The sequence below is a fragment of the Tursiops truncatus genome, chromosome X (genome assembly GCF_011762595.2).
Source record: "Tursiops truncatus isolate mTurTru1 chromosome X, mTurTru1.mat.Y, whole genome shotgun sequence".
Taxonomy (NCBI): domain Eukaryota; kingdom Metazoa; phylum Chordata; class Mammalia; order Artiodactyla; family Delphinidae; genus Tursiops; species Tursiops truncatus.
In genome coordinates this window covers 32,311,149-32,320,981 of record NC_047055.1, presented here as the reverse complement: position 1 = coordinate 32,320,981, position 9,833 = coordinate 32,311,149, and positions in this window count along the sequence as shown.

Sequence of the window (9,833 nt, the reverse complement as noted above, 5' to 3'; positions counted from 1 at the left end):
ATATTTTAAAAAGATAGCCTAAGAACAATTAAGTTACAAAATATAAATGCTCCATTTTCTCCTTAAGAAACAAACTCTTATATCCAAGATTGGGGCATAGGAAATCCAGTTATTATTTTCCTATTATAAATTTTACAAAACAAACCTCTTGAAAATATTCCTGGTGGATCGACCTGAAAATCTCAGGAAGAATAAGAGGGAAAACTGAACTTTGTTTCTCAAAAGGGGATATCAAGTTATAAATGCTGAAAAACACTGCTCTAGAGAATGGACAACTCAGCATTCTATAGGCTTCCTGAGCATGATTATTTGACTGGGTAAAATATATTACAAGTTAGGTAAGGTGGGTCAACATATGGTCTCTTATTTTAAACTCCAAACTGCAGAGGGGATTCTCAATTAAATTTGAGTGTTCTCAGAGTCATATACATATATTTAATACCACAAAATGTTTTTAGAATGATAGTTTTGGGGGAAGAACTGATATGATCGTGGAGGTTAACTCACTTTGACAGTAAAATTTTAACAGACTCATTTAGTATAAAATTAATATATACTCAATATATAAATGAAATTAAGTAACACAAAAATAGAGAGTGGAACTCTATCAAAATTGGAAAGAGATTAGGGAGGGAATAGGGTTGGGAATGTCTGTTATATGCATTATTGATAATCAAAAAATAGAAGAAGAGAATGGTGATTTTACATCAAGACAGTTGCATTAAAATGACTGTATTAAAATGTACCAGTAGTTAGAATGGCGACCATTAAACTGTCTTGCTTTGTTATTTAATGAATCATCATTTACGATGATGACAAAGGTTTTACTTCCTTTGTTAAGTATGTATTGAAAAAGTTATTGAAAGCCAGCTTTCCAAAGAGAAAAAAATGAAATTTAAAAAGTGTAAAATGTAAAAATTGAAAGAGCCCCAGCAGCTCTCCTCAGAGTGCACAGGAAGTCACTCATTATAAGTTTGTGAAGATCCTAGCTTGCCTGCAAATATTTTCACTGTGTTGGAGAAATAGGTTAAGGTAGACATGCAGGTAAGTTTACATTCTCAAGCTTCAAACTGTGCTCACACAAGGCCATCTCACATAAATCAATGGCCTCATAAGCCTTGCCTTAAGACCAAGTAAAGACCAAGGTAGTAAAGACCAATGTCAGCCTTAGTAGAATGTGACGTAAGTCAATTTTATTTTTAGTATCTCCCTTTCAGCACTATTCCATCCTTACCATATTGTCTCCATTATGATTGCTCCTTGCTCTTCTCCCAGGCTTGTGCACCCCTCTTTGTACACACACCCGCTGACATCTTGCTCTTATCCAGCTTTTAATTGGAGAAGATCTGATACACAAATTCATCCTAGGGTGGCAATACCTAATAAGTCCTATCCCATCCAGAGAGGCACGTTTTAACATTGAAAATGTGGCTCCAACAACTGAATTTCTTGATGGGCTGAAAGAGAAAATGTGCCCCAAATCTCATCACGTGGGTATGTAAGGTTGTTGCCTACTTCACTTCTCTGAAAGGCTGGCCTTGTCAGGGCATGTTAGTGACATGAAAAATATATGTACAACCTGCTTAATATAAAGGTTAGAGACTGGTTATTTATGGTAAATAATCTTGTTAATGTTAAATGTGTTAATTCTCACTGTATATAGAAGAGTACCAAGAGTTATGTTATAATGTATAATGTATATGTGTACATTCCAAGTCTTTAAAATGATATTTTCCAAGTCTTTAAAATGTTGGGTACCTGGTGATTTCTGTGGCTATTTTAGCTATATAAGATTCAATTGATCTTAAAAAATAAGTCAGTTGACCTGATTTGTCTCCAGCTGTCATTCGAATTTAGTAAGACCTTCCCTAAAGCCCTACTTATGCTACCTATGCTACTGTGAAATACGTATATCACAGTCAAGGTAATAATTTAGGTAATGTATTCAAAGTCTCCTATGAAAAATGATCAGTTGGACAACTGTGCTTCTCCTGAGCTGGATAAGGTTTGTAATATCAGTAAGTATCAAAAGTAAACATTATCTTTTTTCTGTAAAGCCATATTAGCATTTAAAGTTTCTTCTCAGAAAACGCTAATGTAATGAAGAAATGGTGTACATACATTGATTCTACACTGTCATGGTAGGATTTATACTTGTCGCTCTCTTGACACATATATTAACAATTTAAGAATTTTATCTTCTATCTTTTAACCTTTTATTTATGTGGCCTTCTATTGCTAAGAATAAATACAAATTCACCTAGAATTTTTTTTCAGTATGAGTTCTTTGATATATAACTGAGTGTCTATTATTGCAGAGTATTTTCTCTAGATAATTAAATTACTTTAGTTAAAACCTAAGTAGACTATAACAAAAATCAAGTATTACCTACATTGATAGACAATTCCATTATTTTCACTTTGCAGTGTATTGTACTTAGTTGCTTTATTCACAAATAGTTTAATTTCTTGGATTTGATAAAATAAGTGTATTTTATCACTCTTCAACTCTTCATTTGGTTAAAGTAAATAATACATAATTAAAACTCATGAAATATATACAGAATTGAGTGTTAAGTAACAGAATATAGTGTGTCCCGTGAAGAGTATATGTCTTTTATGTCACCTATAGGAACTAACATGGTACAATATCTCACACATAATATGTATTTAATAATATATTCAATAATTCATTCAATAATAACAAACTAATAATGGTAAAATAATGGCACTTCTAGAAGAGAGGTACTCAATCAGGCATGATTTTTAGCAAATGAATATATATACACATTCAAAGCATAGGAAAACCTCAGCCTTTGTAAGACAATTCCACATGCCTCACATTTTTTACCTTTATTAATATTCCAAAAATTTAAGTGGTCCTTTATAATAATCAATTAAACTGAAAAACATGGCATTAACTAAGTACTTAAAGAAATATTTATTGATTTTAATAATCTAATTGAGCCAATTGATAACTTGAAAAACCACGTACCATACACATTTTTCACTCTGAGTAGCCTGCACCAAAATCCACCAAGGCTGACAATAGTTTAGAGTGTACACATCCTAAGCTATTTCAACTGTTCAAAAGAAGTGAAAGTTACTTTATTTTGGAAAGGTAAGTAGCCCAGCAGTTTCAAAGGAGAGTTACATTTCCATCCATACTAGATAATAACAGTAAAATAATTTCACATGTATGTTTTCTGTTTTGGGATATATGCCTTTCAAAATATGCTTCCACTTTTAAAGTATACATTTTCAAAACATTTATATCTCCTTAAATATAAAATATGGGTATAACTTAAGTAACTGCAGTAAGCAAATTAATATATGTCATATAAGAGGATATCATGATCAAAGAGTTTATGACATAAACGTTGATTTTTTTACTTCACTCTTTTAAAATATTTATTAGTCTTAAGTTTAGTACATATTGCTCTAATTTAAATAATACCACATATTTTAAAAATAAAATACAGATACTTTAGTGGAGTGGAATTTTTATATGTTGTGTGAAATGAATATTTGTGTATTGAGTCATGTTTCTATTGCATTTTACTCTAATTGTTTTTTCTTTAACTCAAATTTTAAAATTACTTTACCTCCACCAAAATTATACATGTGATCCTGACAAGTAATACATTGCATAGGTTAGCTTGCCAACAATTGCTTTCTGAAATATTCCCTTTTTATAAATCTAGGTACAGTCATTCATTTAAATTTCTCAAAATTAAATATCTTTATTTGTATTTTTAGAGATACTAATAAGCTAGTACTAAACTAATAAAAAGAGAATAAGAAAACATGAAAATCAAATATTTATGGTATGTTCATTAAAATCTGTATATAATTAACTGCCATTCCACTGAGTATTCTCATTGACTTCATAGGGTTTTGATTACGAGAGAACAAACTTTCAATGTGTTGCAAGTTTCTTAGCATCATTGCTAATGGCACTATCACTTAGATAGCTAGATTAGGCAAGAAACGGTCAGCCATCCTTGAACATCTTCCTATCCCTTATGTCCCATAACCAAATTCATCACTAACTCCTGTCAGTTTTAGCTCCTAAATGTCTTCACTCCATTTCTACCATCATTATACCAGTTTGGCTTTCCATTATCTTTTGTCTGAGTACTGGAATAGGCTCCTAACTAATATGCACCCAATTATACATTTGCACTCCCAAATTCATTCTTCCAAATCTTATTTCTCTTAGAATAAATACCCATATATTTATCATGGTTTACAAGGGACCACCTGATCTGGCCCCTGTCAACCTCTTCAGCATCATATTTTACACTTTCCCCTCACCCTCCTCATGAATGCTTCAGCGGCATGGTCTACTTCCAGTTCCTTGAACTCACCATTCTCTCTCTTCTGCTGTGAAAACTTCCTTGCATTTCCCACCTCTCCTAACACATCGCCAGTTAACTTCTTTTAAACCTTCAAAACATAACCTAAAAGATATTTCTTCTGGGAACAGGGAAGCCCTCTTGCCTACCTACCTCCCAAGACTAAGTCAGTTTCCTCTGTTATATACCCTCATAGGTAACACTGTGTAACTTCCCACCATAGCACTTATCACAGTCCATAATTATACATTTATGTTTGTGATTAGGTGAGGATTGCTATGGCCTCCACTAGATGTGAACTCCATGAGATCAGGGACTGTATTTGCTTTTGCTCAGTATTATATTCTTAGTGACTAGAAGAGTGCCCAACATATGATTCAGTAACTATTCATTGACTGACTAACTGAATGAACAAATTTAGGTATTATCTATTAAAAGTCATTTGTGTAACTTTTTGTGATGGTTAATCTGTGGTTGTTCAATTGCAGAAGATTTTTTCTACTCCTCCCCAGTGGTAGTTATAAATATTGCAGCCTGGTGAAAAATTAGACCCCTCAGTTACTAAGGCCTTAACATAGGGTTTCAAATGTCAGCTACCTACTAAGTTTGACAGCAGTAAAAGTATTGCCATGACTTTAAATGTAACATTAGCTACACAAGCAGCTGACACTTTTATAAATGCCTAATACCACATATGAATTGTTGAATAGTCCAACAGAGATATTGAATAAGTCTCTCTTGCCCTGTTCCATGCACTAAGAGCTTCATATTCACATAACCAAATTATATCACTGCTATGCATTATTAAATAAGTAAATTCAAATTTGTGGCAAATGAATTAAGCATAAGTTGTAAAGTATTAAGGATTACTGCTAATGGAGCTTACGTTTCACACTAAAAAAGAATGGGGGTGGGGGAGGGATGGACTGGGAGTTTGGGGTTAGTAGATACAAAATATTACATATAGAATGGATAAACAACAATGTCCTACTGTATAGCACAGGGAAACATATTCAATATCCTGGGATAAACCATAATGGAAAAGAATATAAAAAATAATGTGTATATGTGTATAACTGAGTCACTTTGCTGTACAGCAGAAATTAATGCAATATTGTAAATCAACTATACTTCAATAAAAAATTAATTTAAAAAGAATATATATATTGCATTTAATTATGAATAATAATTGATTATATGAATATATGGAATATATTTAATGAATATATATATTAATATAATTGAAATGTGATGTTACTAAATGAATACATTGCTAAGTGGTCTAATTCTTAGTTCATATTTCCTCCTGGCTAATGAAGCTTTCTCATTTCTACTTTAGTCTCATACTGTACTTTATTTTTATTCCACTGAATTTCACTTGCTATCTTGCAGTGGCCCAAGTTTGTCTTAAATTACATATATCTGCCATAACTCATACAGTTTAATATCCTAGTCATGTTTCCATTTTTTCATCTGTTAAAATATCGACAAACAATTTTAAGACAGCACAATGAGTGTTAGAGCAATGTTTCACAAAACTTACTGTGGATAGAATCATCTAGGGATCCTTTAAACCTGCAGATTCTGATTCATTAGGTCTGAGAAGGAGCCAGAGAGTCTGCGTTTCTAACAAGCTCCCAGGTGATGTTGATGCTGCTGGTGCTCGGCCTATATTTGGAGTAGTAAGGTAACAGCAGGAGTCAACAAACTTTTTATGAAAAGGGTCAGATAGTAAATATTTTTGATGTTGTGGACCATATGGTCTCTTGAAACTTTTCAGCTCTGCTGTTGTAGCATGAAGTCAGCTATAGACAACATACACATAAATGAGTATGGGTGGGGCTAGGTTCGAAGAAAACTTTATGAATACTGAAATTTGAATTTCATACTGTTTTCACTTAGTATGATATATTATTCATCTTTTTTTTTCCCAACCATATACAAATGTAAATGCCATTCTTAGCTCATAGGCCATACAAAAACAACCTGTAGTCTATCGACCACACTGCTAGTCCATAAAGTACCAATGGGTGACTTTGCCTGAGGCTGGAGGTGTGTGGTAAGACAGGTTCTGTAGAAAACATTACAGCTGCCTTGAAGAAGTAATGGTTTTCTGGACAGAGAAGAAGTAGGAAGTGAAAGAGAGAGCTATAGGCAAGCAACAGCATTAGTGGTTTCTAAACTGAAAGCATAGGAGTGTGACATAAGAACAACAAGCCTGCCTAGGTGGAGAAGGCTCAAAGGAAATGGGAATTACTTATATGCATATCTAAATAATTTCCAGTTTTAATGAGTAGTGGTGTCAAGTGAGCAGAATGAGAAGTGGGGGATGCTATTAAGTTCCACATTTTAGAATTTCCAGAGAGTACTGGTACACTGGGAGGGAAAAAGAGAATACAAACGATTAAGTAAACCAGGACAAAATGCATTTGAAAGGTCAGGACTCTCTGCAAGTGACTACAGACTGTTCTCAGTTGAAAGCTTTGGAGAAGCATTGATGTAAATGATCAGGGTTCACAAATTCATTGATGAATAGTGAAATGAGTATCACAAAGATAGGCAGAGCAAGGCAGGCAAGCCATTTGTCCACTGTTACAAAGCACACAGCAAAGTCAAAAGGGCACCTAAGAACTGACAACTGAAAATTAAAAAATGGTCTCAGGAGGCGGAGTCAAGATGGCAGTGTGGGAAGATGCAAAGTTAATGTCTCCCCACAACTAGGGTGCCTGCCGGCTGCTAGTGGGGAACTCTGATGCCCAAGGAGACAGGAGGAACCCCAAGTGAACTGGTGGCTTTTGGGATCTTGGTTCATGAGCCTGGGGTCAGGCCAAAATTCCTGCAGTGGGAGCTCCAAGTCTTAACCACTGGACTAACAGAGAACTTCAGACCCCAGGAAATATTCATTGGAGTGAGGTCTCATGGAGGTCCTCATCTCAGCACCAAGACCCAGCTCTACTCAATAGCCTACAAACTCCAGTATTTGAAGCCTCAGGCCAAACAACCAGTAAGACAGGAACACAATCCTACTCATAAAAAAAAAAAAGAGAGAGATGGCAAAAAATATGTCACAGATGAAGGAGCAAGGTAAAAGCCTATAAGACCAAATAAATGAAGACAAAATAGGTAATCTACCTGAAAAAGAATTCAGAGTAATGATAGTAAAGATGATCCAGAATCTTGGAAATAAATGGAAGCACAGATTGAGAAAATACAAGAAATGTTTAACAAAGATCTAGAAGAAATAAAGAACAAACAGAGACGAACAACACAATAACTAAAATGAAAAATACACTAGAAGGAATCAATAACAGAATAACTGAGGCAGAAGAACGAATAAGTGAGCTGGAAGGCAAAATGGTGGAAATAACTACCGAGGAGCAGAATTAAGAAAAAAGGATGAAAAGAATTAAAGACAATCTCAGAGACCTCTGGGACAGTACTAAATGCACCAACATTCGAATTATAGGGGTCCCAGAAGAGGAAGAGAAAAAGAAAGGGTCTGAGAAAATATTTGAAGAGATTATAGTTGAAAACTTCCCTAATATGGGAAAGGAAATAGTCACCCAAGTCCAGGAAGCACAGAGAGTCCCATACAGGATAAATCCTAGAAAAAACACATCAAGACACATATTAATCAAACTAACAAAAATTAAATTCAAAGAAAAATATTAAAAGCAGCAAGGGGAAAAAAAAAATAACATACAAAGGAATCTCATAAGGTTATCAGCTGATTTTTCAGCAGAAAATCTGCAGGCCAGAAGGGAGTGGCAGAATATACATAAAGTGATGAAAGAGAAAAACCTACAACCAAGATTACTCTACCCAGCAAGGATCTCATTCAGATTCAATGGAGAAGTCAACAGCTTTTCAGAGAAGTAAAAGCTAAGAGAATTCAGCACCACCAAACCAGCTTTACAACAAATGCTAAAGAAACTTCTCTAAGCGGGAAACACAAGAAAAGAAAAAGACCCATAAAAACAAACTCAAAACAATTAAGAAAATGGTAATAGGAACATACATATCAATAATAACCTTGAATGTAAATGGATAAAATGCCCCAACCAAAAGACACAGACTGGCTGAATGGATACAAAACCAAGACTCATATTTATGCTGTCTACAAGAGAGCTACTTCAGACCTAGGGAAACATACAGACTGAAAGTGAAGGGATGGAAAAAGATATTCCATGCAAATGGAAGTCAAAAGAAAGCTGGAGTAGCAATACTCATATCAGTTGAAATAGACTTTAAAATAAAGACTGTTACAAGAGATAAGGAGAGACAGTACATAATGATCAAAGGATCAATCCAAGAAGAAGATATAACAGTTATAAATGTTTATGCATCCAACATAGGAGCACCTCAATACATAATGCAAATGTTAACAATCATGAAAGGAGAAATCAACAGTGACACAATAATAGTAGGGGACTTTAACACACCACTTAGACCAATGGACAGATCATCAAAATAGAAAATAAATAAGGAAACACAAGTTTTAAATGACACAAGAGACCAGACAGATCTAATTGATATTTATAGAACATTCCACCCAAAAGTGGCAGAATGCACTTTCTTCTCAAGTTCACACGGAACATTATCCAGGATAGATCACATCTTGGGTAACAAATCAAGCCTTGGAAAATTTAAGAAAATTGAAATCGTATCAAGCATCACTTCTGACCAAAACACTATGAGATTGGAAATCAATTACAGGAAAAAAAAACTGTAAAAAAACACAAATACATGGAGGCTAAACAGTGCACTACTAAATAACCAAGAGATCATTGCAGAAATCAAAGAAGAAATTAAAAAATACATAGAAACAAATGACCATGAAACACGATGATCCAAAACCTATGGGATGCAGCAAAAGCAGTTCTAAGAGGAAAGTTTATAGCAATAAAATCTCACTTCAAGAGACAAGAAAAATCTCAATCTCAAATAATAAATCTAACCCTACATACTCAAAACAACTAGAGAAAGAAGAACAAAGAAATTCCAAAGTCAGTAAAAGGAAAGAAATCATAAAAATTAGAGCAGAAATAAATGAAATAGAAATGAAGAAAACAATAGCAAAGATAAATAAAACTAAAAGCTGGATCTTTGAGAAGATAAACAAAATTGATAAACCATTAGCCAGACTCATCAAGGAAAAAAGGGGGAGGACACAAAACAATAAAATTAGAAATGAAAAAGGAGAAATCACAACTGACACTGCAGAAATACAAAGGATTATAAGAGACTACTAAAAACAAATATATGCCAATAAAACGGACAACCACAAAGAAATGGATAAATTCTTGGAAAGGTACAATTTTCCAAGACTGAACCAGGAAGAATTAGGAAATATAAACAGACATATCACACATAATGAAATTGAAACCATAATTTAAAATCTTCTAACAAACAAAAGTCCGGGACCAGATGGCTTCACAGGCGAATTCTATCAAACATTTAGAGAAGAGCTAACAT